We start from the raw sequence: 15996 nt of genomic DNA, 5'->3' as shown, positions 1-15996 counted from the left end.
GATCCTAAGGATATCCTGAAGGCTCTGCCATCTTTGCATCCATCCAGGGGGTTTTCTTAGTATGCTTTGCCTACTCCCACTTGAATACATGGTTACACCAGTGGGGCAGGGGTGCAATCTGGATGTTATGGCATATCACCCTGCCTCCACAGCAGCTCAGCCAGGTTCACCTCTACCTTCTCTTTTGGACTACACTTGCTTTCAGTGACTTCCTCAGTCTGCACCAGGGATCATTGTAGAGAGATGCCCATGTCCCTCAGGATAGCAGATCCAACCCTCTCTACCACTCTGTAGGTGTCCTGAGGAGACACTAACTGATCCCGGGTTGGCTGGGTCATAGTCAGGGCTTTATCCCCCTACTTCACTGGAGTGGCGGTACTTGCATTCTAGTTTTGTGCTTTAGAAAACAGATGTCACAACTATTTCTTTATCTCTAAATATATTGTTTTGAATAGATAGTGAGACATGCTTGACTTAACATTTAATTGACTTTGTTTCCTTTCTATAAAAGACTTATGATTAAAAAGAATAAAAGAGTTGTATTTACACAGAGAAATATTTACAATAACTACCAAGGGAAATATTTATCCAGGTAAGAAATGTAGTGTACATTGCACAATATGTGTTTAATTGAGAAGGAAAACAGGAGAAAAAGAAACTGATGATTAAGAGGTCAGGTTGGAGAAGGGCAGTGGTAGGTCCAATTATTAAGCATATAATCTTTTAGTGTTTTTTAAAACAGAGTGTCAGTGATCACTGTAAGGTCTGGGAGGAGTTTATTCCAGGAGCAGGCAGTGGTGTGACTGTAGAGAAGTTTACCAATTTGCCTATTGGGCTTATGTACTTCCAGGAGATGCTGGCCTGCACTTTGGAGACAACAATTGGGGCTATAGGGGGAGATTAGGGTAGAGACTGCGGGACAGCGGGAGGAATTAGTAATGAGTGGGTGAGGTGGAGCTGTGGTAGTATGAGTTGGTTATGTATTTCAGGCCAATGGATGTTTTGTAGGGCAGTGCAATGATGGAGTGGTAGGGAAGATTCACTGCAAACCTAGCAATTTTATTGTAGATGGAGTCAAGTTTGGCCATGAGGTCAAACTGGAGATTAGAGAGAACAGAGTAGGCAGTAGAAAAGCTTGTGCCAATGAACATTTTGCATCCTTCATCAAGTATTTTGTATTCCTATATAATAGGCCTAGTTTTGGGGTTTTTTTTTGATAGATTGGTGAATGTGTACATCAAATTTGAGTTCATCGTCAATATAAATGCCTAGGTGTTTAGTATGGGTTTCTACTGAGATAGTGGTGTTATCGAGAGATATGACTAAGAAGGAGTTTTTACAATGCTGTAGAGATTTAGGGAGGAAAAGAAGTTTTTTTTTTCTTTTTTTTTTGATTAAGTAAAAGTTCATTGCTAGTTAGCCATTTTTTTGACAGACAGGAGAGAGTCTTGGGTAAGGGACAGAAGGTGAGGGAGATTATCAGAGCAAAGAATGATGGTAGAATCATCAGCATACTGTATTAGGGAGGAGTGGGGGCAAGATGTGTATAGATTATTTATGAAGATGTTGAAAAGGAAGGGGCCGAGAATGGAACCTTGGGGTACACCAATATGAACAGGAAGGAAGGGAGAGGAGGCTGATAGCCATCTAACAGATTGAAATCTGTCAGAGAGGTAGCTGTTGAACCAGAGTAAGGTAGATTGAGACAGATAGCATTGTGTTGAAGCATATATTGTACTTAGTCTTTGCATCATAAATAATTTTTTAAGGCTCCTGCTATATCCAGAGTGCTATCTTAAAAGTTTTGGCAAAACAGAAATCCTTGTCAATCTCCATTTTGTGTATAGCACCTCTTTGCCTGACAGATAAATCTTATAATCTTATAATCTTTCTACGTTTGACAGATGAAAAACTTCCATCTTTAAATTTCTTAAAATTTCTTCAGAGTAAATTATTGAACTGTTTCATTTTCGATCAGTCCTTTTTGTTAATGATAGGCTCTCGAAGAACACATTTAAAATGAATTTTAAGCTCAGGCTTGTAACATCTGAAATAATGTCACATCAAAACTGCTGGTGTATTGTTCAGTTAATTGTTTGAGTACTGGGAGGAATAGCTAAGCAGATTATTTGCTGTCTGGATGATACAACACTACAGGATATGTCTTGTAGTTATTTTGAAGGCAGCTGTCACACTGCTTTTGTTCTCTGTCTCTATCTGGGAGATTTCACATAACTTGGATGAAAACTTCAGAATGCATTCATGAAGCATTTATTTAATACTTGAAATGTAAAAATTCTTCAATCATTTATCATTATTGCAGACTTCAGTATGTTCTAGCTGAACCCTGTATGGCAAAATACTACAAACTGGAAGTAGTTATAGTAGGACTGCAGTGGCAATATCACCTGTGATCTGGTGCACTGCACTTGAATACATATATTTATGGTTGGTTATTGCAGTAGTACACAGGTGTACAGTGTTTATTGAACTTCAATAAATGTCCGGGAGAGAATACATTCATGAGAGTACACACTTAATGTAACATACATGATCAAGGACACAAAACAACTGTTTTTGATAAAATATAAACTAGGATTAAGCTGCACCTCAGCTACCAGATCCAGTGGTTGCACACAAAAATCCTACTCATACCCCCACAAATGGTTAATGAAACTGGAAAGGACTTGCTCGGGATATAAACTTAAGATAAATACGTTGGTGTGGCAGAAGTATGCAGTTGTGAAGCAGCCTATTTATTCATTTCCTTTTAAGGACAACATGCATTGGATACATTCCCTATAGCATTCCTTCAAGACTTTTTATGACAGTCACCCACATCTAGCACAGTGAACACCCTTATTATTCATGTCACAAATCATGCCTCAGAGGGAGCTCCTAGCTCAGAATGATTTGGCTTTACTTTGTTTGTACTCAAAACTGCTACTTATGCATTTCATAATGGACACCAAGACATCATCTTAGAGTTACCATTATGGGTCCCTTGCTGTTTGGTTCATGAAGGAAATGAAAGAGAAAGGATAGATAGATCCTTACAACTACAGGTGTAAAATTTCATCATATACGTGGTTTCTTTGCTAGAATGTAGAGGGGTCAGCAGATGCTCTGTTTGCACCACAGTCCTATTAGCAAGAGGTATTTGGGTTCAAGCTGCCTTCTTTCTCCTGCAGGAGATCAGCAAGACCATTGGGCCAGGTGATATGATCCTCCACATTTTCAGGTTTGCTATGGACAACCTTAGGTTGGACCATATCATCCCTACTTTCATTCTGTCTGCCTCTCTTCTAAAATGGTCAGAGCTGCCCTGCATCTCCGTATAAAGGCTGCAACTGTGACACCTGCATGCTTCAAGTTGCGTTTGCCAAAACAGCCAATGAAACCATCACTGCCTTCCTCTTCTCAGGTAAGGGTGCTGGCACTAGGTACTTAGATCTACCTTTCCCTGACCCAGCTCTTCCATTGCCCGAATCACTTGTCAAACCCCAGTCCATTGGTATGTACTCTCTCTAGGCTTTATCTCTTTATGTCACAGAGCCTGGCATTTGTCTCAGGCAAAGTTGATATTCCATGCTACAGACCTTCCTTCTAGAGCCTCCTTCAGTCTGTGTTCTGACAACAAACCCTTGAACCTCCCTTCCAGAAAAAACATGATTGAAATTCATGCCATAAAACTGGCAACTTAGTTATTACAGCTTCTCTGATAACAGGGTCCATTGACCCTTCTGATAGAGAGATATCCATTATTTTGTTCTCAAAGAGACTGTCTATCCTAAAATATGCAAAATAAAGGGAAAAGACTTTTCAGTTATCACTGCTAAACATGAGCAAGATCCATTTTCAGTGAATTCTTCAGTTCAGAGTATCTCTCCAATACATTTGGTGTAAGTCTTAATTAGTCTTCCATTACAGAATATCTCAAGTTCATTTCTAACTGCCACAATGGACAAGACTCCTATGTCATTAAAGATCTCTATGGTCCTTCAAAAAGACATCTTTTATAAGGACTCCTGTTTCTTCCTCCCTTGAGCCAGTAGCATCAGCTGACCTGATGTTCTTAAGTTGGACTACTAAGAGGATGTCTAATTACAAGATCCTGTGATAACCTACTCTTACCTTATATGTCACAAGGATAGTGTTTCCTTGTAAACAAACCCTCCTTTATTCCTAGAAGGAGTAACAAATCTGTTTACAGCAGACCAATTCATTTACTCATTTTCAGTGCTCAGTACTGAAATCAAGGAGATTATCTTCTTTGTATCATTGTGCATTGGCAACTCAGATAGTATGTGGACAAAACTAAGAACATCTGCAAGGGAGGCCAGCTTCTTGTGTCCTTTGCTAAAGGCCGAGAAGCAAAAAAACTATGCACTGGCTCTCACTGTGGCTTTAAAACAATGCTATTATGTTATGACAAATTGAAAATCTGAACAGTGCATATGTAAACTACATTCTGCAGGTCCTTTGCCTTCTTTATAAATGATACATTTGATGACATTTGTGACTTGATTTTCCTTTAGTACCTTTACAAAACACTACAAAACTTGACATTATTTCCAGATCTAAGTCTTCCTTTGGGGCTCCAGGAGCTCCAATGTTCAAAGGAATGTTCTTGTAGGATTGCCATATAGGAGTATAACCTAGCATCTATAACCAGATAGTTGCTGCAACCAAATCTCTATAAAATCAGATAGGGTAGGGGTATTTAGGGTCTATATTATAGTATCGAAGTTTTTAAACTTCGAATGCTATAATATCGACCCATTTTTGTCAAAAACTCAAAATAGCGAAGCCACGGAACTTTGAAATCTTAGGGTAAGATTTCGGTTGTCTGTTCCATGGCTTCGCTATTTACTCTACTGTGGTGGGAAAGTTATTGACTGGGGTAAGGTAAGTATGCGAACGGAGGTTACGGATCAGGTTAAGGTAAGTGTGGGAATGGATTGGGGTAAGGTGAGTGTGCGATAGTTGGGGACATTACGGTTAGGGAGTGGGTAAGGTGAGTGTGCGGTAGTTAGGGGCTTTAGGGTTAGGGAGCGGGTGAGGTTAGTGTGCGGTAATTAGGGACTTTAGGGTTAAGGAGCGGGTAAGGTGAGTGTGCAGTAGTTAGGGACTTTAGGGTTAGGGAGCAGGTAAGATGAGTGTGAAATAGTTAGGGACTTTAGGGTTAGGGTTGGGTTAAGGTGAGTGGATAGGTAGTAGTGTAGGGTTAGAATTATGGTTTTGTTAAGTGTATGTGTGTGGTTTATTTATTTTGGTGTGCTTGTGTTGTGTGTTTGTGTTTGGAACAGCAAATTATTTCCCTGGGAAAAAATTTGATGTTCTGTATGTTCGATATTTTGTGGTTTAGATATTTTAGGTACAATGAAATAGTGTTTGCTATTTAAATCATATGATAGGGTAATATAAATGCGGTATTTGGGTCTATGTTATAGTATCGAAGTGCTATAATATCAACCTGTTTTTGTCGAAAACTCAAAATAGCGAAGCCACAGAACTTCGAAATCTTACCTAGGGTAAGATTTCAGTTGTCTGTTCCATGGCATCGCTATTTACTCTATTGTGGTGGGAAGGTTTTGGACTGGGATAAGGTAAGTATGCGAACGGAGGTTACGGACCGGGTTAAGGTAAGTGTGGGAACGGATCGGGGTAAGGCGAGTGTGCAATAGTTAGGGACATTAGGGTTAGGGAGTGGGTAAGGTGAGTGTGCAGTAGTTAGGGACTTTAGGGTTAGGGTTTGGTTAAGGTGAGTGGATAGGTGGTAGTGTAGGGTTAGAATTGTGGTTTTGTTAAGTGTATGTGTGTGGTTTATTTATTTTGGTGTGCTTGTGTTATGTGTTTGTGTTTGGAACAGCAAATTTTTTCCCTGGGAAAAAATTTGCTGTTCTGTATGTTCGATATTTTGTGGTTCAGATATTTTAGGTATGATGAAATAGCGTTTGCTATTTAAATCATACGATAGGGTAATATAAATACAGTATTTATGTTCAATTCCACCTCCTTTTAGTTAAACTAAGTGTTCTTCCTGTGACTTTCCACTTTTTGCATTAAATTGCAGTTTTCAATCTGTTTGACTAAAGCTGCTTATATTGTGCATTTTGCAGTCACTTGGCTGTTGTTATGATAGATGGATTCCTCATTTTATTATAGTAGGTGTTCTCCCTGTATTTTTCCAATTTTCCCCATTTTAACTTTGATTGTTGTTTCAGTTAGTCTTCTGGTCAGAGTGTTAACCTGTTGAGGGCAATAGTGGTTATTTTTTGGCAGAGGCTAATTTGCTGCTGTTTCCAAGTGGTGGATATTATTGCCAAAGTTCTAGCTACTTTGTTTACTGGTTCTTTCACTTTATTTCCCTTTTAACATTGCTATGCTGGGCAGCCCTCTGCTCAGTGCTATGTGATACTGTATTCTACAGAAGCAGGCTCTTTTCACTTCTGTTTTTCCACTAGGACTTGTAGAAATGTAATCAAGAGTTGTACAAATCACAGATTTGAGCATCAACCCTATGCTGCTTTTCTAAACAGTGTTCATAGCACTTAGACCAGACTATTAAGATATAATTTACTCTATTTATTTTAAGTTTGGGTTAGTGTCTTGGTTAAACTAGAATATCTGTACTTACAAAAGAAAGTAAGGCCTAAGAGTAGGTACCGACAAGGCCGAAGGTTTTGGCAAGGAAGGTTGAATAATCTGGGTAATACCCTGAATTAACTTTTCTCGTTCATGAAACCTTTTAAGAACCTCAGCAGAGGAAGGATCAAATAACATCCCTTTATCTGGGGAGCACTTAGGATCTCACATTTGACATAATCTGGTAAATACTGAGAATATAGCCAGGCAAATCTCTTGATCACAGATCCAGTGGCATCTGCTTTAGAAACAATGTCAACAGTGTCATAAAATATTTTAGAAAATGTTAGCTAACCTAAGAAACAGAAGATACTAAAGAATTCAGAAATATCTTAGTCTCTGGTGAAGAGAAGTTAGCAATTAACTTTCTCATACTGTCAGTGGAAGCCAGCAGAAAGTTAGACATGTTCCTGACAATTCACTGTTCAGAAGGCTAAGGCGAAAGAATTATAAACCTTCTTCCCAAACTTATCAAAAGCTTTTCACAGCTTGTCAGAAGAAATAGGGGTAGCTGCCATAAGGAGTTTGGCAGAAGCTGATTTTGACAGAGTAATTATTGCAGGATCTGACCTGGAGTTAGAAAAAGGGAATTCTGTGTCTGGGGCTTCTTATATAATTTGAAAGACTTTCTGGGAGCAGGTGGCTGACTGTCAGGCAAATTGCTGAAATTGGTGCATATGGATCAGATGTTCATCATATTGATCACTGCTGCAGCCTTATTTATATGGGTTATCGCCTGCGAAGGATATAACAGTCAGCCAGTTTCCAAATCTTCAGGGCACCTTCTACCCACCCAAACTGTTAGGCAGCTTGAGCTGAGCTGATTAAAAGACAAGTTTGGGCATGAAGCCCAGCGCTTTACTGTCGCCGATAAATATGCTACTCTGAGGCTTTCGAGGATCGATGGTTGACTTGTGCTGTTCCTTTGCTGGGCAGCTAAGTTCACTTTGGAGAAAAAAACTTCCACTTTCTTATTTGTGTTACTGTTTTATCACTTTTCTCTTCAAGAAAGTTATTTTAAAGCTATTAGTGTTGTATTTTAATGGATTGTCACAAGACTGTAATGTATTTTTAATTGGAAGTGTTGTTTTTCCTGTTAGTTTAAAACTGGTGTAAAGTAACTGAGAGCATTTTTTTCTATGGAGAAATTGTGTTTATTTTCCATTTACAGGGCTGGCGTACTGTTTTAAAGTGCTTCCTGTGTTTTTCTGCAAAAAAGTAACTTTTGTAGACTGGGAGTATTTACCGGCATTTGCTGCTTGTCTTCCCTGGGAAACAGGCACCATTTTTGGCTTGATGATAAAACAGACTACTGGTCCCACAGTCAGTCTTTCTTTCAGCCACAAAAATAAAAAAATGAAGACACAGCCTTTGCCATCACAGCAGGCTAGCAGTTTGCCTTAGCTGCAAGTGGGTGTCTCTGCTGTAGCCATTTGTTGTACCTCAGACCAATTATCTTTTACTATGGATCTCTCTGGTGTAGCACCTACAGCCACCGTGAATCAGGGGGTTGGCCCTGTCTTTTGCGGCCTTTGGGCTCCCCTCAGCCGGAAAGGGAAAGTCACTCTTGCTGGTCTTGGGAGAGAGAATAGGGAAGGTTTCTTCTATCAAAATGCTGTATCCATCCTTGGGGATGCTGCTGCTCTCATTAGTAATGTGATTAGCCCCATTTTTCCTGGAGTTTAATCCACTCATCTCCCAAATGTAGTTAGCTAGGGTAATCTACCCATATAGCTAAGAATACTACAGCAGTGATCAGTGTGATGAACATAGTAGAGTTGTGTAAGTAAAACTTACCATCATAGTAGGTGTTTGAATGATCAAGGCTGCAGTAGCTGCTCCCTCCCTCCACCCCCCCTCTTGTTTTTTTGGTATGCTTTTTATGTCAGGGTGTGGATATTTATTTTTTGTTGTTCCTAGCTTTGTCTTTCCAGGGCTCAGTCTCATGCTGCCTGACAGTTTGGGCATGTGAGAAGTGCCATGAAGTATCGGAAGATAGCTGGGTGTTATATCCTTGGCAAGATGTAACCCACATAACTAAGGCTATTGCAGCAGTGATCAATCGAATATCTACTCTTATGGTAAGTTTACTTACACAATGTAAAAAAAAACTTGCAAATCAAGGATTGATTTATATGTTAAGAGAATAAGCCCTGGAGCATGTTAAGGAAAAAAACAGTTGAGTGTTATTGGCTTATGCCAACTAAATCATGACATTCAGTTCAAGAAGAAAATTGCAAAAATCATCAGACGGCTAGACTACATTGCAAGGGTTATGGACCCTTGAAATGCAGCTATATCCTTTTATTGCTTAGGACAAAGACATGAATGAGGCTTTTTCTTGAATATTATGTTCATTTCTGGTGACTATGTTGGGAGAGGTACATGAAATTGATTATGAATATACATTGAAAGGTTGCAGTATGGTAAGGGTAATAAGGATCATGGAGTACAAAGAAATTTTTAGATGACCGAGAATCTACACATAGAATGAAATAAGAGAAAGGAGACGTATGGTACAAAAGTACCACACCATTACAAAACAATTACAAAGGGGTAGGTGATATCAACTATTATGACTTGTATGTGGAACAGTGTGCCCTGTGATGCACTGTTGGGGTATAGTGGCAGAGCAGAAATCTGCTTTTGGATTTAAAATTACCCACACTGGATGCAAAATAAAGAAGAAGGTTAAGGGCTGATGCATATTGCTAGCTGCAATTCAAACAGACTTTGAAAACAAGAAGACTTCTTTTGAATCTGCATAAATTAATATGGTTCAACTATGTGTACTTCCTTTGTTTGAGATATTCAGATAACTTAAACCAGTGTCACTTGTTAGGATCATAGGAGCATAGGAGGTCACTAGGCTAAGGGCCCCAGGGCCTTTATAAGCTTAGCCAAGGCTAGCCAAGTTCAACCTGTGTTCCCAAGGGTGTCCAGTTCAAGCAGACTCTAAAATCACCTATTGCCCCTGTCCAAGATGGACACAGGTGGAAACCCCAGGGTGAATTTCCAGTTACCCCTCCAATCATCCAAATAGCACTTAAATAGGGCCAATGAGAGGCTTTGTTTAACATGAACAGGAAGCTTGTTCCAAAGGTGGGGCAGCCTCTGTGAGACAAATGTGTCTCTCCAGCAAGTTCTGTTGATGTCACATACCACGTTATGGTCCTTTGAGCAAGTGACCTGTGTGCCATCTGACTTGCGAATATGCAGCATTTCCATTAAAGCTTGGTCAGAGTTTGCTCTATATGCAAGGCACAGGTCACTTCTGAGCAGTCTGTATGACACAGAGTAAAATGATAATGATTTCAGTCTGTGCGCATAAGACTTACCTTGAAGACCCAGACTTTTCTTTGTAAGGAACCTTTGTGGTCTCTCCATTTGCTGCAGGTTTTTGGAAAGGAATGTACCAAAGTGAACATTGTACTCTATTATTGACCTGATGAGGGAAGAGTACAGGGGGGTTATAACCTCTTTTCTTCTGAAGGCAATGCCCTTATGAGATGAGCAATATAAAATGCCCTTCTCACCACTGTGAAGACATGGTAATTGAAGTTAAGGTTGATTTCAACCTGTGTGCCCAGATCTCTTACTGCTGACTGTGTGCTTTAGGGTATTGCTATTGATGTGGTAGTTTGCAGGAACATCACCCTTCACAAAGGGGATGATAATGTATTTTTTTGCATTAAGTTTAACACCATGATTTCGGCACCAGTCATTAGTCTGTGTAAGTCTTTCTTGCAGGATAACGAAGTCCAACACACGATATATAACACTTTATTAAGGAACCAACACAGATAAGGAAGGCAAAGCTTTCAAGTGTATAACTCTTTTTCAATGCATACATAGCACTGCAAGTTCTCTCCTTTTATGTAAAAATCAGCCAAGTAGAATAAAAATACAATCACATAATCACATTAAATACTAAATAAATACTTAATTAGATAATTAACAGTTCAGACATTTTAATAGACCACTATACAAACATATAAAACAGTAACACATATAAAACATTTAAAACCATAAAATATCTTGTTTATTCTTGAGTACTGGCTTGATACAATTATTACTAATAAGCCCTGGTAATATGTCGGCCCTAAAATAATTAATCCTTGTTATGAGATCACCTCCATGAATATCTTGAGAAATAACTTGTAAAATCCTAAATTTAAATCTATGTTCTATCCCATTACTTGAAATATGTTTAGCTAGAGCATTGGTACCAATATTCCTTCTAGTCTCAGAAAGGTGTGCCCCAATTCTCTCTTTAAGTTTCATATTAGTCTTTCCTATATAGAAACAATCACATTGGACACAGTTGGTAAAATAAATCAAATTCTCAGTATAACAAGTACCTGACATTATGAATGTGAACACTTCATGACAGATAGGATGCTTAAAAACAAGTTAGTATTAATTTCCTTACAATAAGTGCAATTATAGCAGGGGATAGTACCATATTTCTTATTGGTTACACTACTGTCTAAACCAGTCTTCATATCTTTATAGAGATACTGCTTGAGATTTCTTTCTTTCTTAAAAGTAAATCTTGGTCTAATCCCTACAATCTCACTAACTTCCTGGTTAGAATTTAATATATTTCAATTCTTCTGAATAATTTGTTTAACCATTTTAGTATATCTATTATATTTCATTATATAACTAATACCAAAACTAGTTTTATTACTAATTTGAATATCAGTACTTTGTACATGTATGTAGGGTTTAGCTGAATTATTTCTTTCATAACTCACTAACTGTTTAGTATTCTTGATAAGAATATTATTATATCCCCTACTTCTAAAATTTTTCACTATTCCTTCCATTTCAAATAAGAAGGTCACATCTTTAGTACTTAGCCTACTGGCCCTCATAAACTGACATTTAACCACTCCTCTATAAATATGTCTGGGGTGCATGCTGTCTGAATGAACATATCTTACAGCTTGCACAATTTTTCTATAAATTTTAGTGTCAAAATTAAATCATTACATGGGACAACTATATCTAAAAATTAATATTATAATATGAAGATTTAATATTGAAAACTAAAAATTCAGTAGAAGAGAGTGTAAAAAGTTATAAAAAATATTAAGGCTATCAACATCACCTTTCCATAGGAGGAACACATCATCCACAAAACACTTAATAATAATAAATGCTCATTACTAAACATGGTCCCATCTTCATTAAAAAATAAACCTTTCCTCCCATCTACTTAAAACTAAATTAGCATATGTGTATGCCACTGGTGTGCCCATGGCTACACCCAGTTGCTCATGATAGAACTTCTTATTAAAAAATAATACATTATTCAGTACAATATCAATCATAGAGCATAGCAATTCTATTTTTAATGCTGACAAGTCACCATGAGCACTTAAAAATTCTCTTCTAAATCATATTCATTAGGAATAACCGTAAATAAGGACTTTATGTCCATCGTTACTAAAAGAACTTTATCGGGTTTGTTAACTGATGACCATTCTCTTAGACTTGTATCCTTAATATAACTTCTACTATATATTTGACAAAGGGGCAAACTGTTTTTCTAAATATCTAGAAAGTGCAGTAGTAATCCATCTATTCCCTGAGACAATAGGCCTCATGGGTGGAATAGTCAAAATGTTGTGGATTTTCAGAAGACCATATATAATTGGGATGATTGGATTAACTAAATAAAGGAAGTTATACATTTCAGGTGTTACTGAACTTTCCATAAATATGTCATATAAATAACCCTTGACTTTACTAATGATATTATTTATAAAATTCTTATTCACTTCCACAAAAGCACTAGTATCAGCTAATAAAATCACTCATCCACTCATTATATTGACTAACATTCATTACAACAATCTTGCCACCCTTGTCTACTGGTTTAATAATAATATTATTATTAGAGCACAGACTAAACAGTGCATCATGTTCATCAAAATCTAAATTCTAGAATTTTGCATGCTCTGTTCTTACTAAAATATAGCTCATATAGTTCTTGTTCACACATACTTTGAAAAGCTTTAACAGTAGGAGTATAACATGGCACAAATGTGCTGGACCATTTTAAAGAGTCATTATTATAATTAATATCATTTTTGTACAACTTCAAGTCTAAGGTCCTAGCAGAAATTCTTTACTCTGTTAGCATCTCACTTAGGTCTCCACCAAACGAAGGAATAAACGAAAACTCTCTATTTAACAATTTATATTCAGACAGACTGAGGGCATAACTGGACAAGTTTACCACATTAGAAGTGACCAGGCTTAAGTCTTCAATTTTTTGTTTTTGGTTCCGGGCCCTAATAAGCCTACCTTTTTCTGTAATCTGTTCAGTGTTTTCACAGTCTGTTCGTCTTCTTCTCTCATCCTCAGCCATTTCTGGCTCTTGCTGTGACCTCTTGCCTTTTCTCTTATCTATATAGAATGTTCGAGCTGAAAGTGAACTGGAGCTAAAAAGTTACCTTTTACAGTATTATAGTCAACTCGAATTAGAAGCATCTGTTTGTACAACTGGAGAATTACTTTTATTATTAACAAGTAAATCACTGGCTTTATCTAATTGCCTAGAAGAACTCTCAAAGCTGTCTAAATCACAGACAGCTTCACTACATTTAACTTGAACAGGCATTGAGGATGGAACATGTAGAGTGGATTCCAAGCAATTGGTTTGCTGCACATCTTCAGAAGCAGTAGGAGGAGTTATCATATGTGCCAACGATGATGTCATCAATCTAGTGTCTGTCGGCCGGTGAAAAATATTCTTAGATTTAAAATCATTTAAGTCACGAAACAACTTACACCTCTTTGTTGTTATGAGTCTATCTTCATAAACTTTTAACTTCTCTAGCATGTTATTATAGTGGATAGATATAAAATTAAAATCAGGAGGTTTAACAAGTCGGTCTTCTAAAGTCTCAGTTTCGGAAGGTAATTCGGCTTCGTATTTCATAAAGAAGTCATTCCTCAGTCACATATAGTTGGCAACAAGTTTCACATTGAGTTCTTACCATTTTAAAAGTAGCTCAGGGTATTTATTCCCATAGGTCGGCATTTCTGTGACCCTAAGCCCCCTAGGGACTATACCCAGCTCAATGTATGCACAGAAACTTAACCTTTGCCACTGTAATTTTTTATATTGCTCAGTTTTAACTTCAAAGATTTTAACAATCCTGTATAGTTCATTAACTTCCAAATTGTTAACATGGGCTGTTTCAGTCCTACTAGAGTCAACATATAAATTCAAAAGAGGGTTTATACCAACCACCAAAAAACTTCTGTAGTCTATCAGGACCATCAGTACTCTGTGAACTGGTATTAGTGGTAGCAATGGCAGTATGAGAATGTTCATGCTGCAAATCCATTGGCTGATAGGAACACAATCAAATAAAATGGAAAATCTCTCTGAATGGCTAAAAGACTCCAAGGCAAAGGCAAACATTCAATAACATAAAAAGCAGAAGTCCCATATACAACACTTTATTAAGGAACCAACACAGATAAGGAAGGCAAAGCTTTCAAGTATATAACTCTTTTTGAATGCATACATAGGAATGCAAGTTCTCTCCTTTTATGTAAAAATCAGCCAGTCAGAATAAAAGTACAATCACATAATTAATCACATTAAATATTAAACAGATAGTGTAACCAATACGAAATAGGGTGCTATAATTGCACTTATTGTAAGGAAATTAATAGTGACTTCTTTTTAAGCATTTTATCAGTCATGAAGTGTTCACATTCAGAGAGTCAGGTACCTGTTATACTGACAATGTGGTTTATTTTGCCAACTCTGTTCAATGTGATTGTTTCTATATAGGAAAGACTAATATGAAACTTAAAGAGAGAATTGGTGCACACCTTTCTGAGATTAGAAGGAATATTACCACCAATGCTCTAGCTAAATATATTTCAAGTATTGGGATAGAACATAGATTTAATATAGGATTTTACAAGTTATTTCTCAAAATATTTATGGAGGAGATCTAATAACAAGAACAGAACTAATGAAATATAAATGGATTAATTATTTTAGGGCTGACAAATTAACAGTAATAATAGTATCAAGCCAGTGCTCAAGAATAAATGAGATGTTTTATGATTCCTTGATGTTTCTAAATGTTTTATATGTGTTACTGTTTTATATGTTTTTATTGTGGTCTATTTATTTATGAATTTCTGGGCTGTTAATTATCTAACTGTCTTTAATGTGATTAATTATGAGATTGCATTTTTATTCTGACTGGATGATTTTTACATAAAAGGAGAGAACTTGCAGTGCTATGTATCCATTGAAAAAGTTATGCACTCGAGCTTTGCCTTCCTTATCTGTGTTGGTTGCTTAATAAAGTGTTGTATATCGGGCTTTGGACTTCTGTTTTTTTATGTTATTGAACATTTGCCTTTGCGTTGGAGTCCTTTAGCCATTTGGAGAGATTTTCCATTTTACCTTCTTGCAGGATGTTGACATCACTAAGGGTTTCAGTGACTGCTCCCAGTTTGCAGTCATCAGCAAACTTTGTCAGCCACAGTCCTACCCTGTACTTTGGAGACGTAGATTCTGAACATTAGGGGGTCCCAGAACAGATTCCTGTGGAGCACCACTGGTTACAGGTCTGCTGGAGGAGGTGGATCCCCTATTTTGACAGTATGAGTTCTATCAGTGAACCAGTTTGCAACCCACCTGACAGTATATGGGTTGATACCCACTGGGTGAGTTTATCAATGATGCTTGAGTGGGGGATTGTGTCAAAGGCCTTGGCTAAGTCTAGGCAGGCCATATGCACAGATTTGCCATAGTCTAGGGCTTTGGTGACTGTCTCAAAGAAGTCCCCCAAGTTTAACAGGCATGATCTCCCTTTGACAAAGCCATACTGGGTGGGGGCGAGCATTTGGAAATTTCCTATATCTTTGTTAACTCATTCGCTCCAGTGGAGCTCAGGAAGTTTGCACTGTAACTTCCAATGGGTGGAGCCTAAGCCTTTTGACAGAATCAAATTATGTTCTCACATTTCAAACAAATGCTCATATCTCTGGAAGCATAGGCATTATAAAAGGCATTATAAAACTCCTGACCCCTCTAAGCTACTCTTACCTGCTTTAAATGCATCTCCTTCCTTTCATTTCCAACCTGTATCAACTTCCTTCATCTTATCACTGCTCAAAAAACTAAGACCTACCACCCCCTCTGCAGACAAACTTCCTGCTGAATTCTTACAAATAGGAGCCAATGCTATTTCCTATCCCATTTCTATACCGATAAATAGATCCGTAAATGAAGGAATTTTCCCCTCTATCTGGAAGATATCTCACATCATCCCTCTACACAAAGGAGGTAAGTCTAAT

The 15996-nt window shown here is 37.6% G+C and overlaps 1 protein-coding gene across 1 annotated transcript in view; it reads left to right on the top strand.

Moving 5' to 3' along the window:
• The window catches only part of TTLL11 (tubulin tyrosine ligase like 11), a 1746306-nt gene that overhangs the window by 226289 nt on the left and 1504021 nt on the right, over window positions 1-15996 (top strand). The window lies entirely within an intron of this gene.

This window comes from Protopterus annectens, chromosome 16.part0 (assembly GCF_019279795.1).
Source record: "Protopterus annectens isolate FY-2018-M chromosome 16.part0, PAN1.0, whole genome shotgun sequence".
Classification (NCBI taxonomy): Eukaryota; Metazoa; Chordata; order Ceratodontiformes; family Protopteridae; genus Protopterus; species Protopterus annectens.
The sequence above is the reverse complement of the archived record's forward strand: the minus strand, read 5'-3'. Positions and strand labels throughout refer to the sequence as shown.